Source organism: Ambystoma mexicanum, chromosome 1p (genome assembly GCF_040938575.1).
Source record: "Ambystoma mexicanum isolate Mex_15411 chromosome 1p, UKY_AmexF1_1, whole genome shotgun sequence".
Taxonomy (NCBI): Eukaryota; Metazoa; Chordata; class Amphibia; order Caudata; family Ambystomatidae; genus Ambystoma; species Ambystoma mexicanum.
The window spans coordinates 1,210,910,352-1,210,932,116 of record NC_090921.1 but is presented as its reverse complement, the minus strand read 5'-3'; the positions used below and the strand labels follow the sequence as shown (position 1 = coordinate 1,210,932,116).

Below are 21,765 nucleotides of genomic sequence, written 5' to 3'. Positions count from 1 at the left end.
ACACGAATCTGCAGGTGTCTGCTGAAGAATCCATCCGCCGGTGTCTCAAACAGATAGCAGTGGCAGAAAGGGATCAAATACCTGTTATGAAAACAAAAAAATGATAATTAGTCTCGCTAGCCGAACTTCATTAATATTACTCATTTTATTTATTACAGCCGATCAGAAACTATTTGCTTGCAAGGATAGTTCAATGGAGTATGTTCGTCTCTAAAATCAATGCGAAAAGTAACGAGATAAATCGAGGCCAACACACAATGATAAACGACAGTCTACATGCGTGAGGAATGATATGATATATGATATGGCATTTGTAACGCGCCTATACTCAAGTGTTTCTAGGTGTGACGAGGCAGGTGGGGAACAAGGGCAGACAGACAACGATCCTACTAGGCCAGGTCTCTTTCTGATCGCGCATGGGGAAGGGCTGTACATGGTTAGTTGAATACAAATTAAATAATAGGGCCAGCTGGTGGCAAGTGCAAGGTAAATGCCGGGAGAAGGGGCTGAAGGATACAGAAAAGGTCCCGTAGTGCAGGTAGGCAGTGCAGGGAAAAGTGGCTGGGCCAAGGACCGAGGTCGGTGAGACAAGTGGACCTGCATGCCCATGTGCCCACTACAAACAGTTTTACTTGCTTTTCCTAGCTCTTCATTCATTCATTTATTCATGCATCCATTCATTAAATCTTCATTCCGGTATAAAAGCGTGCAAAGATTTACTTACATTATATTTGAAATTTCCATTGTGTCTCTTCGTAATGCAGTCTGTAAAACGGACCGTGCTCTTGACAACGATTTTTCGTATACTGAACTAAAATGAAACTCTGTCTAGTTTCTGAATTTTCTGCCTTATCGTCTCTTACGTTATTGCACACTCCCTTCAAATGTAGTTCTTTCGGCATGGTCCCTGTCTCAAGGTCAAAAAACAATAGACCCTTATACTTCCAGTGCGACTTGTGGGCCTCATCTGGGCACTGTCCTTCGCATTCTTTATTTGCAACATCATTTAGTATAGGCATCTGTGAGAACTTGAAGTTTAGAATCCGTCTATGTAGTGCGCCTCAATGTGCAAATGCGAACTGGCTTCTCTCCCAAATGCCACGGCCCGCTTGGCTGGCGCGTTCTAAGTGCCCCAATTTTGTCCCCGTTGTCTGCGAGCTTTGCAGCCCAAATTGAGACATTTAATTTTTGGCGGAAGGTCAGGGAAAGTATAAAGTACCACAGGAGTTGAATTAAAAGTGAGATTCATTGCTTGTTTGTTTGTTTTATTATTTGCAATACGCAATCCTCCCCTCTGTTAACAGTGCGCAGCATTTACATTTACTTGAGATGAGACATGAGAAAAATATATACATACACATATGTGAGGTGAATAGAGAGAATTCAAAGATGACACCCAGCTTGTTCGCCACCCATGATGGTGAAGGTAGGGGTTAGGTTTACAGGTACACTGTACAATAACATTTATTTACAAAAAGACAATCGTATTGCAATTATTTAAACCGGGATTTATACTTCACAATCAGCTGTGCTTCCAGTGGGCTTGGCACAGTCGCAATGTTCGGTGGCAATGGATCACTGCTCTGCACAGAAACGTCCAAAATTCCATATATGTGCTTCTCTAACACAGCAACAATAAGGCCTTTCACAAAGTCGAACTGCATTTCATCATAGACTGGTTTGATCACCCATTGCTTACTTCGTTTTGAAAACACCTTAGTGTAGCGAGGCATCCTTACTTTACCCCTAGTCCTAGATTGTTCACGTCCGACATTGCTGTTATGGGCCAAGACCGCTAGTAGAGTGCGATGTTTCATGCCCCGAAAGCTAAAATGTAAGCGCTTTGGCCTGTACTTTAGGCACATATTGTGGAACACCTCCAAATCTCCTGTGTGACATAATTCTGTCAGTCCTCTCAAATCTCTTGATAGAGTTTTGTCGAAAACAATCTTCTCAATGGCTTTGTGTGTCGGTGAAGATAGAATCAACCACTTCTTCTTCCGTGCCTCCTCTGGGGACAAAGGGCCATGTTCACATTGGTGGAAATGTTCATTTGCTGTCCAGCGGTGAACGTTGGTACAGTGGTGCATCAGTGACCGCCATTTTTCAAGTAGTATTTCCACTGGCCCCTCACAAGTTTTTGAGCTCCACCAAAGATGGTTGGTGATAGAATGTGACCACTGCAAAATACTTTCAAAACCTTTTTTTTCCCTGCAGCCGAGATTTTCTTATTGATTGATTTAGCAAGATGCCATACGTCAAATTGATGTTTAATATGTGGGAACTGCTCTCTCATTGTCTTGGCAATTGAAACGTGTCTATCCGTGGTTATGAGGTCGATGTGCATTCCCCTCGATTGTAGATATTCCACTGATTTTATAAAACCTAGTTTCTTCATGGCTACTGAGGATGTACATTGTGTTACCTGCACGACCACCGAACTCATAATTTTCTTACTATCCATGTCCTGAAAGTGGTAGGTGCAGTACTTGGCAGAAAATCCAGGGCTGTCGCACTGTCCATCGCCGGCTAGCCTGAATCGTTTGCCTTCGAATGTACTTGCTAGAGACACTTGTTCAATTTTCCAAGCATCACTAATGGCCGGAAACAGATAATCACGTTGGTATGTGTAGTACAGCGCTTTAGAATTGAAATGGAGTCCCACAAACTGAAAGAAAGCCTCTAACTTTCTAAAACTGGAGCCACTAAAAAGTGATGCAGCTGCACACAGTAGATTGCCTGCTGGCAGTTTCCCCAGCATCGGTTGTGCAGACCATGAGAACCTATGATTTAATCTACAGGCGGCATTTATTTTGACGTTACTGCCTTTTATTTGACGAGTAACATTAATCAATGGCTTCCCACATACTTTCCCTCTAATGGAATGCACACATTTCAGCATACTTATAATTTCCATCAAACAACTGTCGAATACAATGTATTTGCTCTCTTTCATTAGACTGTCATCCTGCGTCAAGGTTATTTCGGCCTTTGACGTTGTGGAGATTTCAACACATTGGAAAGTAATATCGCTGATTTCAAGTTCTGATGCGTCTATGGATGCTGCGGCTGGTTCATTCTCTGTCATTTCAACATCTATTACTTCAACATTGATGGGAGAACACAACAATGTCGACAGATTTTTTGGTGGCAAATTTTTGGCAGGTGTAGATTGTGTAAATTGATCTGCAACTACTTCAGAGCTATCTTCAATACATTCAATAACATCTACTTGTGGTGGTGCGGTCGCACTGTAGCTATGGTCCAATGCAACTTTTCTGTAGTCTCCAAACACAGTTAATTCATGTTCTGTCCATTGGACATGAGCATCTCGAGCCTGAACACACCTCGCCTCAATTAATAGTTCCTCCATAGTGTACACGGTCTGGCAAGCCACATCTCTCATTCGCTTCACTGTCTGTGTGTGTATAGTTCTGACACCCACGGGTAACTGGAGGAGAGATTGGAAAAGGGATGTTCAGTTTAAACACAAGATGGAGTGTAGTAGAATTGACTGGAAAAAAACATAAAATAGTCCCCAGCACAAACTTTTTAAAGTTATGAACTGTTTGTAACTAACCTTTTTTTGTTTTTTATTCTTTACAACTTTTTTGACTCGACCTTCAACATCTGCACGCTGTAGCTCCGATTCGTTTCCGCATGTCCTCCCTTTCTCTTGCGCTGCAACGACTATATTTTCTGTATCCGCATAGACAGCACGGAATGAGGCTCCATCGTCTCCCTGAAACATAGTACTTTCTTTACTATGTATCAAAATATTGTTAGCATAAAACACACGTGAGGACGAACACACAGGTACATCTCAATAGCCAAATACGATTTAAACATTGTGTGCAAGAATCAAACGACAAGTATTCGACCAGTGATGATCTATTTCGATGGAACTGTCAGTATCCATACCTCTGGCTCTGCATGGACTGCCATGAATGGTTGTATTGGAGAGGAGGCATCCGCATCTCCCTGAAACACAGTACTTGCATTAGTATGCTTTTCAATATTGGAAACACAACACACACTTGGGGTCGACGGCACAGATACATATAAAGAGATAACCGCAAATGATGCATTGTCCAAAAGAATCAAGGAAAATCCAAATATGATCACATTTCATCGACTTATTTCAACGATTCCTTTACATCTGCATCATCTAAATGAGATGTTGTGATTGTGGTGGAAGCTCCGTCGTCTCCCTGAAACACAGTACTTGGATTAGTATGGTTTTCAATATTGGAAACATAACACACACTTGGGGTCGAACGCACAGGTACATATAAAGAGATAACCGCGAAAGATGCATTGTCCAAAAGAATCAAGGAAAATCCAAATATGATCACATTTCATCAACTTATTTCAACGATTCCTTTACATCTGCATCATCTAAATGAGATGTTCTGATTGTGGTGGAAGCTTCGTCGTCTCCCTGAAACACAGCACTTGCGTTAATAGGGAAGAAAGTATAGCAAATGGAATCATGTTATATGATCGCGCATGATGGAGCTGTCATTATCCATACCTCATGCTGCTGAAGAATATCTATGGATGTTGCAAATGTAGTGCGCACTTCCGAAAGCTGTTGCGCCGATTCGTATACTTGAATGTCAGGCTCTGCATCAAGTGCAGGGGTTGACGCTCCATCAACTGCCTGAAACATAGTACTTGCATTAGTGAGGATTACAATTGTGAAAACATAACACACACCTGGGGTCGACAGCACAGGTACATATCAACGGCTAACCACGAATGAAACATTGTGTAGAACAATCAAACAACAAGAATTCCAGCTCTGATGATGATGCTCGATGGAGCTGTCAGTATCCATACCTCCTGATGTTGAAAAACATCTAGAAATGTTGTAGATGTGTCGGACGCTTCAGCATCTCCCTGAAAGACAGTACTTGCATTAGTATGGATAACACTAATTATAACTGAAAACAAACACCAGTGGACGATGACTAAGGTGTATATCAATTGGAAAGCAGTAACCAAACATTCGGTAAAATAATTACACGATAGAATAAAACTATTACGTGACATGCATAAAACAAGTATGTAGCGGATTAGCCTAGTAAGATTACCTGATACGCGCTAGAAGTGGTTGATAACTGTGACCACGTCAAGGATGTAGAATGTTCTTGCTTCAGATTCAAGGGATAGTCAAGAAGTTGTAAAGGTCAATTAATGATTGATAATGAAATGCCAATATTAAAAATAGCCATGTAAGCCGACAGAATACTTGAAAAATGCTCAATACAGCACAGTTCCCTGTCCCCATATATATATACATTGCGTTTGTGGGTTATGAAATCGAAAAAGAATATATTGATAAATGTCATTATTCAAAAAACTATACACTCATATCAATATCGAAATTATTACAAGGGATAGAACACCTACAATATCAATTAATCCATTCGGCTACACACTACCGCAAGGCCGAAAGCTAAATCCGTACACTTGACTCACCGGTGGCGGAATGTGGACGAATAGAGTGGGAATAGCGTTTTCGCGCAATTTCCGTGTCGTTCGCCGTTTATTCTTCTTTGTTACCCAAGAAGTTGTGTACATGTCCAAGGAAAAGTGCCGGCTGCAGATGCGGTATCGATCACCCCTCTTGTCCTCTAAGACTTATTGGACTCTACTTTCCAGCTCATCCAGTGGATATCCGCAATGTCTGACCCATTCTCTTATTCGATCAACGGTTTTCGGGAATACATGCATTGTAGTTCCTTCAGATTTCGCATGGGTCTTCGAAGGGCAACCGCTAATCGAACAGGCAGGCATTGTTGATAAATCTGAAAAGTAAATATCGACATTATTATACAATCTTCAAGAGTAAAGATTTGATACAAAAGTAAATGAATCATACAATGATCAATGCAAGGTTTGCTTTGGTCGCAGGAACTATACCAGTTAATTATGTGCGGCTAAGTATTTGCATAAGTTGCAGAAATGTATAATTGATGTGACTGAAATCTGAACATGTGACTCGTCCTTTGGATGTTCTGTCTTGCACGAGAAGGAAACATGCTTATATTATAGACTGGACCCCCGAAGGATGCAATTCAATGACAATAGACACAGATGAAAATAAATAGATCTATTGATAGCATAGCAATGGAAACTCAAGTCAATAGCAATGAGACCAATGAACATAGCACTATTGTGTACTCTACTCGCAAATAGATAGAAATTTAAAAATCTGCGAAATATGACCAGGATACATGGCCTTACCTTGACCAACAAACAGTTGGATTCAGCAAGGAGAGCAGTATGTTGCGGGAGAATAGGTGGATGGCCACAGGTAGCGCACTGATGGGTATGCTCGAAGCGGTCACAGAAGTTCACGGATAGCACAACGACGAGCAGATTAGCATAGATATCAGTGGTTCCCAGGTAGCACGTTCAGGAGTTGACTTGCAAAGCACAAAGATGTTCTCATGAGACATATCGAGAGGTTTTTAAAATATTAGAAACTGGGGTGTGTTTGTGAATGAATGACGTATGTATGTCGTGGTATTAGGGGGGCGGCCTGCTTGAAGGGGAGGCCTGCCTGGAGACACGGGGTCTGAGGAGGCCATGTGACCGATGGCCCCTTGGCGTGGGACACCTTTTGAAGTGTACATGTAGTTTGGCACCTTGGCCGTTTGCGCCCGTCACAGCCCCCCATGCCAGGGGGCATCCACCGGCGCGAACCGCATTTGATAGAGGGGGGTGGGATGGATGGGCCTGGGGCGTGCAGATAAGGCACAGGAAGACTGCTGAATGGAGACACACTTATGTGTATTGCAGGGGGACGGTCTGCCTCAGCGGAGGCCTGCCTGGAGACACGGGGTCTGAGGAGACCATGTGAACAATGGCCCCTTGGCGTGGTCTACCTTTTGAAGTGTACATGCAGTTTGGCACCTTGGCCTTTCGCGCCCCTGACAGCCCCCCATGCCAGCGCTCATCCCCGGGTGTGAACCGCCTTTGATAGAGTGGGGTGCAATGGATGGGGCTGGGGCGTGCAGATAAGGCACAGGAAGACTGCTGAAAGGAGACACACTTATGTGTATTGCAGGGGGTGGCCTGCCTCAGCGGAGGCCTGCCTGGAGACACGGGGTCTGAGGAGACCATGTGAACAATGGCCCCTTGGCGTGGTCTACCTTTTGAAGTGTACATGCAGTTTGGCACCTTGGCCTTTTGCGCCCCTGACAGCCCCCCATGCCAGCGCTCATCCCCGGGTGTGAACCGCCTTTGATAGAGGGGGGTGGGATGGATGGGCCTGGGGCATGCAGATAAGGCACAGGAAGACTGCTGAATGGAGACACACTTATGTGTATTGCAGGGGGGCGGCCTGCCTCAGCGGAGGCCTGCCTGGAGACACGGGGTCTGAGGAGATCATGTCAACAATGGCCCCTTGGCGTGGTCTACCTTTTGAAGTGTACATGCAGTTTGGCACCTTGGCCTTTCGCGCCCCTGACAGCCCCCCATGTCAGCGCGCATCCACCGGCGCGAACCGCCTTTATATCAATATACAGTATATTGCCTTTATATCAATGATAGTATATCGTTGCTTATCAATAACAAATGCCACATACCGGAGATTCTTGTGCGCACAGACCCACACTTCAACCGGTGTATTATAGTGGTCAAGACTGTATAATCCAATGGTAAATGTTAGTATAGATATATGTGTGACTTTTATAGAGGCATAACCTACTGAAAGACTTTGAACAAGTGTGTTTTAGTGCATGCATTATCGAGAATATGTTATGTTAGCTTAGATAGATAGTGGCCACCCTGCTTCACAGCAACCAGACCTTCACCCATTCGGAGCACAGATGTCTGACGTCCATCCTTCAATGGAGACACACTTGATTCATTTAAAAAATCGAGACAACCGTTGTTAAAATATATGTGGTGTTTTATTTTGTATCTTATTTTCATGACACAAAAATACAAGACTTTAAAGATTATACAGGTCAGGTTGCAGCACAGCGAGAGAAAATCCCCTGTACTGACCGCTGTCACTCGGGAACGTTTCTCTAATGGCACGAACGGCACAGGCGGGTATCACTCTTCGAACGCGGTGTCCAAGCCTGCCGTGAAGCCACCATGTAAAGGAACGATAGGCCTGTGAAAAGGAATGAAACAAACTGTTTTTAAATGACCAAGATAAGTTTAATAAACGTTTGTTGTCAATGACAATTCTTGTAACTAATGGCATTTCACACGGACAAATGCTATCTAGACAATGCACACTATTCAACGACTTACATGCGTTACAATGATATGTAGATGTAATTTTGGATATGGTAGAAGACCATGAAATAAGAGTGGCATGACAAGCAGAGTATACTTACTCGTTTCTCGGATTACGAGGACGAACAGTTGCTCGAAGTTCGTGCATAAGCACCATCACTATTCTCAACACGGCCCGTGTGAGGCAGGCTGCCCTGAAGTCTGGCAGCTCGGTGATGCATTGCGGTCGTGGCTCGCCTTCCGAAATGTAGGCCAGGCATCCCGAGTTTTCTCGGCAGCAGCAGTTCTCGTCCTCAGTTGGCATTAGCTCGCACCGATTGCATGTGCACCAGGTGGAGACGCCGTCCATGCGACTAGGCCCAGGCTCTTCATCTGTTGATTCGTCCTGCCAACTGCCGTCCGAATCCCCATCGTTTTCGCATGCTTCCCTTTCCAGTAGTTCCTCCTCGGTATACTCGGGCTCGTACATGTAGGGCATTATTGTAGCCATTGTGTGTTAAACAAACTAAAATAATTTATGGCGGTGGTACTGGTATCTGTTCACACGGGCTACAAGCGGCGAAGGTAGCTGTCCAGAGCACTGAAACGAGTCACAGAATACTCAAAGTAACACAGAGAGAGGAATGGAATCGAAAATCGGCTGATGTGTGTTGTGAAACGGTCCGTTTATACTTATTGAGGAGAGAGGCGTCCTGCCATTTCCATGGCGACACGTCATTAGCTGAAGCGCAGCGAATGTTGACACGAGACGTGCTTTGGCGTTGGGAAATGGGCGGTACGAGTCTGCTGATGACAGGCTCAGGGGCGGGGGAATTGATTTAGTACCGCAAAAGCAGGTCAGCCAAGGCGATCGGGGAAAAGATAGGATTATCAGAAAATGGCGGCTCCCTGGTGCTTGTTTTCGCGTGCGTTTAATGGACGAAAACTCGGGTAAGGTCCATAGGAAAGTTTTCTAAAATCGAGCCACTTAGGCTTAAAAAAACATGGCCGTCCCGTGGGGACAATAAAAATTCTTACTAGACCATGCCTTTAAGTGAGTGTGGAGTGAGGATGGTCATGCAATTGGATGCGGCTTGTGGTGGGCATGCGTAATCCAGGAAGTGTGTAGGTTTTGTATTGGCAGTGAGGGTAATGCAGGTGGCTCTGTCGATGGGGTGGAAGGTGCCCCATGTGTTGGAAATTTGGGGGTGGGATTGGTGCAGCAGAGGGGTGGGATTGCCTGAAGCTGTGTTAAAGTAGTTCAGGAGGAAGTTAAAGTAGTCCAGGAGGAAGTTTCATACTGAAGTTGATTGGGAAGCGCTAGGTGTGGGTGGCGGTTTGGAAAGGAACTTGGCAATGTTGAAAAGTTTTTGTATGTACTGGTGGCGGATGGAGTTCTTGGAGCTAGTGGGTTGCTTTGGCATTGCATATGGCTGTTTTGTTTTTGTTGCAGCAGTGTTGAGGGGGATTCTGGTGGCATTTCATGGGTTATTTGGACAGACTCTTTCTAGGCATCTTTCTTTCTGCTTCATAGACAGGAAGACTCTGTTGAACCATGGTTTATGGTGGTGTTTGCAGGGTTTTTGTGATTATAGGTGGCCTGTTTTGTTGAGTGCCTGTTTGATGATGGTGTTCTTATTGTTTAGGAGAATGGAGAGATGTGTGAGTGGTGCTGCTAAGGTTGTGTCTGTAATGGGTTTGGTCTGTCTGGCTGGCTCAGGGGAGATGTGTTGCAGGTGGGGGGATCTTGTGTGGTAGAAGGGGATTGCAAAGTGGTCAAACCACGACACACAGATTTGATTTTGCTTGAAATCAAAAGGTCAAGCATGTTGCCAGTTCTGTAGCTAGTTAATTGTGTACGGTCATGGGGGTGAGTGGAGTGAGGAAACTGTTTAGTATGGGATTGATGGGAATTATCAGGGTTGAAATTTCCAAGGCAGGCATAGGTGCAGCGGGTTCTGGCATTGTTAGTCCAGTCAGTGTGGAAGTTGGGATTGTGATTTGGGGCTGTGAATGAGGTGGATAAATGTGGGGTGTGGGTGAGATGGAAGGGAGCAAGTGAGAGAGAGAGAGGGCTTCAAAGTAAGTGTATAATGTCTGTGGCAGGTCCCCAAGTTTGAGTGTGACTATGTAAATGATGGAAATACCACAACCTTGTTTGTGTGGGCAGTCTCTGTGGTGGCTCAGATAGTGTGGAGGAAGCATGGAACGGATAATAGGTGTGTAGTGGGGTTTGAGTCACGTCTCTGTTAGTAAGAGTATGGGGGTCATTACGAGTTTGGAGGCAGCCATGGCGCTATTAGCGCCATGGCTGCCTCCAAACTCGTGTCTGGGTCCGGGTTCTCTGAATGGGGGCTTACCGGGTCATTCCAACCTTGGAGGACCCGGTAAGTCCCCATTCAGAAAACCATACCCCATTCCCATACGAGCCTCCATAGGGCTCAATGGGAATGGGGAGATAGCTAATAACGGGCCTGTAAATTACGGGCCCGTTATTAGCTCCTTGGTCCCTTAGTGCCTCCCGCTAAGGACGGCTGGTTTTACCAGCCGGCCTTAGTGGGACCAGCTAAGGGACCTCGGAATGCGGCAGTAAGGGGTTAACGGCACCGGCATCCTTACCGGTGCCGTTAACCCCTTACCGCCGCACTCGTAATGGCTCCCAATGTCTTGGGATTGTGTGCTAATTAGCAAATTGATTTAATGTGAGTTTAATTTGAATGTTGGTTCTGTGCATTGTTTGAGACATGTTTGTGGCACTCACTGGCAAACGGGGGCTAGCAAAGAACAAAGAATGAAACTGAGAAAGATATCCAAGCCTTAGCTCTGACTGCCCTTAGCTCTGGACTCAAAAGCAAATTGACCCCGTAGGGAAAGTGCATATATTCCCAGAGTAACCCAAAGTACTTCAACGGGATACAATACAAATAGGGACAAGTAGGCAGTTTTCTTTTCGGTCTCTCTGAAGCAGCAACAGGATCAAAGCATATAGGTAAGTAGCTGCATGGAGGGTGTGCTGGTAGCTTCCAAGCTGCAAAATGGTGGCTTCTCAGGAGGGGGGGTATGGGGAGGTGGGGAGTTACAATCACACCCTATCGGCAAATGGGAGACAGAGAAAATGAAGTTGGTCCAAGTCCAGGTGTGGGTTTGAGGGGCTGCTTGTGCATGCATTTTGGGAGGCTTCCAAGCTGCTAAATGATGGCTTTTAAGGAAGTGGTGTGGTCAGAGGGGTTAAAATCTAAATCTACCTGTGAATGACAGACAAGGGCAAATGACCCGGAAATTCTGAGAGGACCTTAAGGTTCACCATCCTCTAACAGTTTGACATGGGTGTCTGTTGTCAAGATACAATACTTGTGGATTTTCTTCTAGTACTGCATGCATTCCTGAGTGACTTGTGACAGGGAGTGGATGACTCCCTCAATTGACCATGTGCAATTTTGGCTTCCCCATTGCAAACAGCAAGTGTTGCTTCAGCAGTGAAAAGTCCACAGGCAGCGCATCCAGTGCCTCTCTTTGTTAGGGTGGGGACATGGTGTTCTAAATGTGATGTGAAAACTGCGTCTCTCAACTCCCTGCATTTCTGCTGCTTCCTCCTGGATAAATTAGGTTACCGTGACCATCACACAAGATATCCGCAGGGATCCACTTCTCCTTCCTCTTCCTCTCAGGTGTCACCCATGAGCACGTGGTTCACCCGCTTGCGTTAAAAGATGGACACCGACTAATGTTGCACACCCGCCCCTGAATCTCTGCTGCTCCCTAACTGCTAAATCAGGCAAGCATGTGTAGCCTCTGACACGAGCTACACATGACCCTCCCACAGGTTGCCTTAATGGATTTCTACCTACTCACACTCCTCCTGCAAGGTGTCAGTCAATGGCACATGTCTCACTCACTCACATTCAGACAGACACTGACTGGTGCGATGCCTGACTCCCAAATCTCTAGAGATGACACTTGTGGTGTCCACTCACTCCAATTTAGTGAAAATGGAACACTGCACTGGTTATGCAAAACCAATTCTAAATCTCACTCTGACTGTGCCCGGTCTCTCACTACCTCACCCACGCCCTTCGCCTACAATTACTCTAAATATGCCCACACTGGCCTAAATAGCCTTAGGCTGCGCCAACAACCACCTCCAATTTCTTGGGAAGCTTCTTGAGACTAAATGGAAGCTTCAGCCACATGTCCCCCTTAAACCAATGTGGACAAACTTCAGACAAACTTCTCAAAAGGTTTGCACGAGGTTTGTCCTCAATGAATCACTCATAATAGATTCGATGTGTGTCTGTTGCGGGAATGTTCACTTAGACCTACTTCTGACTAGAGCCAATAAAGCTGAAGTAACTGGTTTTAAGAAGTATGCACTCCCTAGACACAAAAGAGGTACCCACACAGAATAACATGCAGACATGCTTCCAAGAGACCGCCTCCACCACCCCCTTGACACATGACCTTTGGGGTAAAGGCAGAGTTCACTCTTCAGGCCCAAAGTCTGTTTTTTTTGTTGCCAGGTGATGGCCACCCTTCAAGCCTAACCTATTTATGGCCTCTTTAAGGAGACCGCACTTCCACCGGTTACAGCAAAAGTGCAGGTCATAATAACAGCATCGACAGATCTCCCTGACAGTGGCGGAAGATTCCAGATTCCCATCCATTCTACTGCCATCCTCTTGAGGTCTCACATCCTGGAAATTGAGGGTGGGTGGTCACTTTCCTGGTAATTCATTCCTGGCCCTGGGCCTGATTTACAGAAGTGTTTCGCAATGGCGCGATCCCACTGGGAAACGCTTTGTAAATCAGTCCCCATATCTGCAGAGGTGCTCAGTGAAGCTACTATGTATAATTGTGTTGTATTGCATTGGTGTTTTATATAAATCTCACATCTATGATGGTGGTGTTATGAGACATGGGGCATCATGACAAGGTTGCCGATAAAACCCGCCGGTAGGCGGCGGGTTACCTGCAACCGCGTAACACCAATACAGCCACCTGACATCCAGTGCTACCGGGATATCACAGGCGGCGGCGGTACAGTTATTTACCATTCCCATGGAGTCAAATAGGACTCAGTGGGAATGGGAAACCTGAAGCTCCGGCACTGTTGTTAACGGTGCTGGTGCTACAGTGAAAAACACGCTGCTAGCGGCCTGAATTCCCGGCAGGTCTGGCCTGCCGGTTGTTCAGTGCCCCTACCGGCATACTTATAGTTTGATGGTCCGGAAAGGGGGCCGGTACGTTGCTACTGGCACCTTTATTTGCAGACCGCCAACATCGTAATGAGGCCCCATTAGACTATCAACTCCCTCAACGGAGGCCGCGGAACGGCCTCCAAAAAAGAACAACATTTGCAAGCACTTCTTGGGTCTGAATCAGCTTTCAGATTCAACAAGGTCGAGGTTAAAAGGTTGCTCGTGTTGGCGACCCCACGCAGCCATCCACTCTACTGCTCCAGAAAAAACAGCTGGAGCTCACTGGCACAGGAAGGAGCCTAATTCTGTGTTCTCTTGTTATTGCTGGCCTTGCTTTTCTGGAAAGCCAAACGTGAGAGGGAGGGGAGGGCTTTTACAAAGCATAACCAATCCGCAAGTGTGAGGCCCTGAGTGTGAGCAAGGAGGGGGAGGGAGACGGTGGTGTTTTGGGGCTGTGAGTAAGCAGAATAATTTACAAAACTATTCCATTGCGTTCAAGGTCACTGCTGCGCTGCATGCTGAAGGCTGGCCCGGGAGCAGAGGGAGGGAAGCTACTGCACCACTCGGCCGAGCGAGCGGCAAACTGCGAGCCAGCGCGAGGGCCGGGTGAGTTTGCTCTTCTTCTCTTTGATGCGTGCGTTTCTTTGAGGACATGCCACGACACGCTTGACCGGAGCAGAGCGGGTGGGCTCTCTCAGAGCGGCAGCACTGCCCGCATTCCGTGGCATGGCAGCCGACTCCCATGCGTATCTAAGCCGCGGTTTCTGTGTAGTAACAGCTCGTGTTGTTGCTGCCCGCGAAGAGCTAGTGTTGCTGCTCATTCTGGTTTTATCTGGATAGTTCTGGTTCCCTCCCTCCTCCGTGGAAATAAGAGGCGGCATGCATGGCAGAAGTGTGCCCCGGTTTGGCCCGAGGCGCAGTTACGGCTGATGCCCGGCTGCTGCAGCTAGGCTTCTCAACTTCTTTTGAGGGATTTACATCGCCAAATCCCTTCTGGGCTTCCGTTAAGGTTCAAAAATGCTACATCTTGGTTCAGAAAGAGAACGTGTGTCAGTTCAGCTGCATTCGTGTGTAAACTCCATCGACGCATGTATGTTCGTATGTATGTATGAAAGCATTTATGTACATTGTGATTGATATAGCACCTGCTACCAGCAAGAGACTCTTGGCGCTCTTTAGTTCTGACAACAGCAAAGGGTAGGACAACAGAGCATACAGCAAGACGTTGGGCTCATTAAAAACGCAGTAAGTGCTAGCAGTGTTTTGGAGAAGAGAAGAACCCATCCAAAACATCCATAAAAGTACTTCATTGTTGACGTGTGGCGCCCTACAATGTGTTCTGAATTGTTCCAGGGTGGCCACCGTAGCAGTGACCTGTGCCATGGCTTGAGAGTCACCCATATGCTGGGTTACGGTATTCGGGAACAATCGAAGCGGGGGCGGGGGGTGGTTTCTGGAAGGGACCAGCAGAAATTCAAATGTTTAGTGGGAAGCAGGGGGAACGCGGGGCTGCAGAGACCCTGCCAGCAGGGGCATTATCTTACTCTGTAATATTGTGGGTGTCTGATTGTGAGATTTCCCAGCATGCACTGGGGTTCCCTGGAGTGCAGTGAGTCGGGGACTGGCACATGTGTCTATACTGTTACATTACATCATAACGATATCCCACTGTTACTGCTGGAGCTCCATATCTTCCACTATATCGCTCTACATTTGCAGGAGCCCTCTGTCATAATTATTCATGCTTCAACCACTTCGAGGGAAGTTCAAAACATTCACATTTTAGGTGGTTCAGGGGTCTGTATCTTTCAAACGTTTTCAGCTTTTAATGGCTGAAACGGTTCAAGGGTCCAAAGCAGACCAGGGCCCTGAAGTGGAGGCCAGGATGCTCATTTCGCACTGGAGTGCATGTTCAAGCTAGAAAAAGAAAAAAATGTGTGTTCTACCTTCATTGAGAGCAGCCCCTCTCACACTGGAAAAATAATTGAATGTTTTTTTTTTCTATTTCCAGCCCAAGCATTCCCTAGAATTTGTAGCACGAGAAGATTGCAGGTGCTAAAAGTAAACCATAATTGTTTCCCTATTTCCAGAGCCTACCCATGTCAGAAATAAATACAGTGTTTTTTCTATTTCTAGCATTGTCTTTTTTCTATTTTGGAGCGAGTTTGTCGAACAACAAATGGAATTCCAATTTCTGTCCAGTAATCAACACTGGCAGCTCCCTGCAGGGAAATAGTAAGAATGGCGGAGGGAGGGATAGTTAGAAGTGAAGTGTGGGATTCTTTCTACAAGGGACCCACAAATAATTCTGTGCTACCAGATATTTAAAGGGGTCCACTGTGAATATTCATGAGTCACTATTGGGTGGTTCTAATAGCCCTTCACATAATCCCATCCTTTCATACTGCCGCACAGAATTCGGAAAGGGATGCTCTAAGCCCCTCCCACATAACAAACATTTTATTACCATTTAATCTACGTGGGGTATCGCCATGGCTAGTGGCGTTCCATGGGCGAGCTCAGAGACAATTGCACCTGTTGTATGTATTACATAAACTGTCACTATTATAATACTTGGAGCAGCAATGAAGCCTATTGCAATATGAATCAATAAGTCTTTTTCTATAATGCACATTTACGAATATTTCATCTAGGCGACCCCAACTTGTCAGATGAGGGAAATAAAAGCGAGCGATGTAAAGTTATTTGCCCAGGATCGCATACTTTGGTGAAGTGGGTAAGCCGAAATTTGAGTCCATGTTTCTTGTTTCCACATTTTGCAATTTAAGCATTAGCCGTTGTCTCGCCTCCCATTTGTAGTTGTGCACCAGTGTACAATGCTGCATAGTTGTCTTTCAAAAGCTATCCCTTGTTCAATAAATCAACATTAAAAATATTAAACCACAAGGTAAATCTACCTAACAATATAGTCTCATTCTTAATAGAAAAGTGTTAGGCAAAGCAAGTATTCTTCAGTCTGAAGGTCAAAAGAACACGACAGAGAATGTGTGTCTGCAAATGTATTAGGATTCAGTTGAGACAATTATAATTAAAAAAAGATTTTGTTCTGCATTATCCAATTTCAAATACAAGGAAGGTTGTTTATTTTGTGGGTACAGTTAAATCAGGGAGCTCACTAATTTACATTAGCTGTTCGATAAGTTGACAAACCCGATGGAATAAAAAGCATAGTCCAAATGTGATTTAATGCTTGATTTGTGTAGTGTGTTCAGACTTCTATGTGGTTCCAGCAACCAAAATGACAAAGAGGCAAGTTACAAAGTAGCAAGTTACATGCTGCAAGCTTCTATTGCGGCTTTTTGATGTGGCCCTCGCATGTCTCCAACTCATCCTCTCCTCTATGCTTCCCCACTCCTCTATACCCTCTACTTATCTATTGTATCACCATGATGAAACATACCACCGAGTAACTTAACACTTTGCAATTTCAGTCGATGAAACGAAGGTGTGTGTTTGAAAGGTATGCTTATATAAGGATGGTAACATAGCTGAATTAGTGTGGTCTCTAGGTCACACGTTTGATCCTTGGTATTGCCAAAATGGTGTTACATCACCCAAAGTGAATGGATGGAACGATTGTCATTATGTCATACTATTGGCTAATAATGGCATTGCCGAAACAAAGACTTGGGGCCTGTTTATAAGATGAAAATATTGTGTTTGTTTATTATTTGTGCTTGGTTACAAATAACCTTTACAACATTTTAAAATAGATGTGTTAATACATATACTGCAAACTTTCATTTAAAACAGTTACAATTACAGCCAAAATTACAAACTAACAGAAAAAAAGAAAAAGAACATACAAATCTACATACCTCTACCTGCTTAGAACAAAGGGCCTGCAAAGGTATCACTTTCTATACACTTGCATGTACTGGATCTAATCCCTCATGCTCATGGGAAAAACGAAAAGATGGATTCTAGTCTACTGTTTGATGAGCTGCTACCCGGGGAATATCTGACCCAGGGCTGACAGTGTGCCCTTGTGCTGCTAAGGAGGACCCTGTAATGCTGGGGTATTTCTTCCTGATGTTGACAGCGAGGCCGAAGCGCAATCACAGTTACTTTAGAAGGAAATCAAGGTCTCTGCCTCGAACAAGAGACGGGCAGGCTAGGGCTGGCCTATAGGGCAACAGGGCAATGCCCGAATAAAAAACGCAGAATACTAGTGGGGCCAGTTTTAAGGGTAGAAGTGTGCCAATTTTTGGCCCATGTTGGCCACTTTGATAAGTTACTTCACCATGCGGGAAGTAGTTTTGGCCAGTGTTACTGAATGAATAGTATTTTAAGTGCACAATTTGCCTAACATTTTAGCAAAAACCTGCCCCTTGGGTACTACTCAGCCTGTCACAAAAGGAATGAATTGCCATTTACAAATGTGGGCCACTTTTTTCATCGGCGCCCAAGACAATTTTATGCCCCAGTCGTGGCTGATGCCCACTCCCCAGTTGTCTTTGTGGTGCCAGCAAGACCACAACAATACTCTAAGCAACGGCTTGTCCAAAGCCACGTGGCCTGTCATGCGAAAATTCAATAAAATGCCACTTGCCACATGATTCTGAGAGGAGCCTGCCCACACATGGCCAAACCCAGAGACCTGACTGATTCGACCAGCCTGCAACCCTGTAAGAGCTGCAGTATAGCCGAAGTGTGACGCAGTAGAAGTGGGGGATGGGGGCCAAAGGACCCGAGGAACTGCAGAGAAAGCAACGGGCCGCTGAAGAGCTGCAGTCAGGCCCGGCCTTAGGAGGAGCCTGCCGGGCAGCCGCCCGGGACGCCACGCCCCCCTAGGGTGCCATTAGCCCCCACCACACCAGCTCGGGGGAGTCTTTCAAGCGCTCCCCCGAGCTGCTTTAGCGGGAGCAGGCACAGCAATGTCAGTCATTGGCATTCAATGTCAATGTCAATCCGGTGCCCAGTACCCTAATGTCACCAAATGCGCCCCTCCGCTGCGGGTGCCTTCACCAACAAAAGGCACCATTAGCCCCCACCACGCCATCTCACTGGAGTCTTTCAAGGGCTCCACCGAGCTGGCATAATGGCAGAAGGCGCCTCATTGTTAGTCAACATGCCCGCGGCAGCGGAGCGTATTTAGGAACAATAGGGTGCGAATGCACCCTATTCATAGATTTACCTCCTCAATGGAGCGAGGAGGTTTAAAAAAAAAAAAAGAAAAGCAAAGTGACAAGTGACACTCCATGGCCACGCCCCCTATTGACCAGGGGCGTGCAGGGAACAGGGGCGCGCCAATTCATCCAGGGCGCTGGCTGCAGCGTAAGCACGCCATGGCCGAAGAAGAATTTCCAACGGCAGCAGGGAAGCAGCTACACAGCAGGGGGCGCTGCACGCTTTCAGGCACACTTCCGGAGTTGGGAAGCAAGCGGTGGAACTCTGGGAATCTGACATGCGTGAACGTATCGGAGAGACGATGGAGCGCAGCTGCAGCGCTAGATATGTGGCTGAGATAGACTCTGAAGAACTGGGAAGGGCAGCTGATGCGCTCATGGAGCAGAGAAACTGCCAATGCAGCTGGATACCTGAGGGAGGGGGAGGGGGGCAAGTTAAATCACTATGGGGGTGTAAGGAGCTAAACGGTCACAGGTGTAGCCTCTTAGCGCTGAGTATGTTTGGTAGTGCACTACTAGGCCCTTTTTTTGTACATTGCATTAATAAGGACAAGGTAATTACAAAGAGATATTACTAAGCGTGTACACTTTAGTAATTGGCCATCTGGGGCTAAAGGAAGTGGGAGATTTTACATGGCGTGTGATGCCACTGAGGAAGTAAGAGGATGCTGCACAAGCAGAAGACAGACATCCGCGTGCTCAGTACCCAGTCTTGCAGGCTCTGCCTTTTCTCCCTTTCTCTTGAAATGAATTACAGGTCATGGTCAGTTTTGCATATTCCCATCAAGGTACTGGCAGCAAGTGTGAAGTGTGGACTAGGCACCGGCGGGATACATGGAGGCACCCATCGGCCCATAAGTGTGACTGAAATGCAGGCTCTCCAATAGCACTAGAAATGGGCCTGCAGGGGGCTGGGAAATAACTGGAATTGTAATTGGTTATTTATAACGTGCTTAATACCCAGAGGTTTCTAAGCGCGGACCCGGGGATTGAACCAGTGTTGCTCCGTGTCATCTTGCTCCCAGGCTAGTACGTTGCCCCTGAGCTATCCTCCCAGGCCAAATTGTCAGTGGAAGTGTAACAAGTGAAGCAAAGAACCGTGAGAGCAAAGGGTGGGGGCAGATGGATTCTCTTGTCTCCCCTTCCAACCCCATGACCTGATCTCTCACAGACAACCCAGAAGCCTTCAACCTGACACAATGCATCTCCACGCCCACCCACACTGGGGGCCACACCCTCGATGCGATCTTCTGCACCACAAACATCATATCCACACAGCCCCCTTTCATGGACAGATCACTCAGCAATCTTCTTCTCCGTACCACTCACAACGGCCTCCCGTGCCCAAGGCCATGCCCAACTCCCAATCCCAACCAACCTCCATATCACTCATTCCACTCTGGAACAAAGTCGTTATCACCCTAGATGTAGCTAACTCCCTTCTCACGTCACTCCCAGCGCTCTCACCCCAGGAAGGGCCCCACCTCATGAAACTCTTCGACCACTGGCTCTCGAGCACCCTCGAACCCTTCACTCCAACAAAACGGCCCTCACAGAGATCAGGACCCACACCCAGGTGGTACACCACCAACTTAAAATCACTAAAACCTCTCAAGCACCGTTTGGAAAGGGCCTAGAGAACCATCCCTACCACCCAGAACAAAACCGCCCTAGCAAGACTAACCAGAGAATATAGATTGGAATTCAAAACTTCGACCTGCTCTAACGCCCCCCTCACCCAGCTCCCAATCCCTATGTAACAACTTATCGGAACACTTTCACAATGTTGCTATCAACAGACACTCCTGTGCAGGCAGTATCGCACGCTCAATCCTCAACTACTCCCCAACATCGAGAACCTTCCTGGAAGCCTTAAAAACATCCTACATCAAACCCCTCCTGAAAAAACCTTCACTCAACCCACTCCTCCTCCAGAACTACCGGTCCATCTCCAACACCCGCTTCATGGTCAAACTCATGGACCACACAGCATACAAGCAGCTTGGCCTTTTCACTGAAGCCAACAACCTCCAGTATCCTGCCCAATCTGGCTTCAGACCTCTCAGAGGAATGGAGTCCTCCCTAGTGTCGTCTAGGACAACCTGAAAAGAACAACAGATGCAGAAGACTGCGCTGCACTCATCCTCCTTGACCTCCCCGCCACCTTCGATACCATCAACCTCACCATCCTCCTAGACAGGGTACACTCATTAGGAATTCAAGACACGGCCCTCTCTTGGATTTCCTCTTTCATCTCTAATCTCTCACAGATCATGCTCCTCCACCCGTTCACCCCCACCTCACAAACAGTGACAAAAGGAGTTCCACATGGAGCATCCCTATCTTGACTCCTCTTCAACATCTATCTAAACCCACTCCGCGCACTCATCCACGCCCACAATCTCACAAGCTGCAATTACGCAAACGACACCCAGATCATCATTAAAATCGCAAATCACCAGGTTCCAATGATCCAGATCTGTCATCAGCCTCTGACATCCACTACTGGATCCAACCACCTCATCCTCAATCCTGGGAAAATGGAAATCCTAGTCTGCGGGAAAACTGCACTCCTTCCACAACCTAGTCCCTGGCCTCAATCCCTAGGCCGCCCTCTGGCAACCTCCACCTCGTGAAAAATCTTGGATGCCCACTGGACACAGATTTATCCCTCTCCCAACACATCAACTCTGTATCCAGAACCTGTTTCTTCCATCCACGCATCCTCAGGCGTATCTTCCCATACCTCACCTATCCTCATCGTTTCTCTGCCATCATCTCCATCATCCTCTCCCACTTAAACAATGCAAACTGCCTTTACCTAGGCGCTCCAGCGTTTCAGCTAAGGAAACTGCAAAGAATTCAAAATGCCACCTAAACTATTTCTACATCGCCCCAACTACCCTACTGTACCACAAAGGAAAAGTTATTTTCTACCTACTTACACTATCTGAGGTTCCCGCAACCTGTATTCTGTGCCTTAAAGACTGATTCCGAACAACCCAGAGAACACATCAGCCCTACACTAAAAATCCCCCATTGGCTCCATATTTGTTGACACACTACCTTTAAAAGCCATGTGCATCACTCACCGGGCCATCCACAACACTAGTCTGGAATTCCTCAAAGACTAAGTCACTTGCTACCACCCCTCAAGGACACCCAGATCGGGCACATTA

General features: G+C 46.4%; 1 protein-coding gene across 7 annotated transcripts in view; it reads left to right on the top strand.

The window, feature by feature from the left end:
• The window catches only part of GRAMD1A (GRAM domain containing 1A), a 1,703,145-nt gene that overhangs the window by 501,466 nt on the left and 1,179,914 nt on the right, over positions 1–21,765 (top strand). Inside the window, exon 1 of one of the 7 annotated variants that reach the window (XM_069604935.1) lies at positions 13,961–14,042. The exons of the other annotated variants lie outside the window; for them this stretch is intronic. The gene's annotated coding sequence lies outside the window, so the exon portion shown is untranslated. Of the gene's footprint in view, positions 1–13,960; positions 14,043–21,765 lie in introns of those variants that run through there. 7 annotated transcript variants of the gene reach the window in all.